A 788-nucleotide genomic window follows, 5' to 3' on the forward strand; every position below is an offset into this window, starting at 1 on the left:
GGTTACAGGGAGGGTTATTCTTGGGGATATAGGGAGGGCTAGTATTGGGGTTACAGGGAGGGTTACTCTTGGGGATATAGGAAGGGTTAGTATTGGGGTTACAGGGAGGGTTATTCTTGGGGATATAGGGAGGGATAGTATTGGGGTTATAGGGAGGGTTAGTGTTAGAGAGAGCTATATAGTATATAGTAAATACTATATAGTAAACAGCAGGCTTTTTTTCAGCCAAGTTGCTAAGGATAGCCTAGAAAATACCTGAAAATGAGCTGAGTGCTCCACCTACTGGCTGAAAATGAGAATACAAAACAATCATTTTCTTGTGCAAAAAAATATATTATTCAAAATGCTTAACAAAACACATTCCTTTTGATTTAAATTTTATTCCATCAGCATTTAATTTGCACAGCAGATTTCTCCCTGGGGACACAAAGTGGTTAGCGGTCGAGGCAGCCATGTTGGCAATTGCGTTGGCCGGGAATCGAACCCGGGTCAGCTGCTGGATAAGCAGCTATGCTCACCACTGCACCACCAACGCGAGGAAAGTTTTTGAAGTGTGGGAGGAAAAAACCTGGGAATGGGGAGGTGAGGATGACGCTGGATCCCAGTGCTGCAAATATGTCTGGTCTTGTCACAGTGGCAACATATAGCAGCTTACCAATTCCTCTGTGATACGTATCATTGTTGGGTAACAAGTTTTCTCCTTCAGTGCTCTTTCGATAGCCTGGTTCCATAGACATTTCACTTCCTTTGCATATTGCATATGGAATTGTTGCAAGATTTCGCAGATT

General features: G+C 43.0%; 1 non-coding gene across 1 annotated transcript; it reads right to left on the bottom strand.

Annotated features, from left to right (window-relative positions):
- Positions 1 to 463: 463 nt before the first annotated feature.
- On the bottom strand, positions 464 to 535 carry TRNAD-AUC (transfer RNA aspartic acid (anticodon AUC)). The gene has a single exon. It is a non-coding gene; the product is annotated as a tRNA-Asp (tRNA).
- Between the last annotated feature and the right edge of the window lie 253 nt (positions 536 to 788).

The sequence above is a fragment of the Aquarana catesbeiana genome, linkage group LG08, assembly GCF_042186555.1.
Source record: "Aquarana catesbeiana isolate 2022-GZ linkage group LG08, ASM4218655v1, whole genome shotgun sequence".
In the NCBI taxonomy this organism is placed as follows: domain Eukaryota; kingdom Metazoa; phylum Chordata; class Amphibia; order Anura; family Ranidae; genus Aquarana; species Aquarana catesbeiana.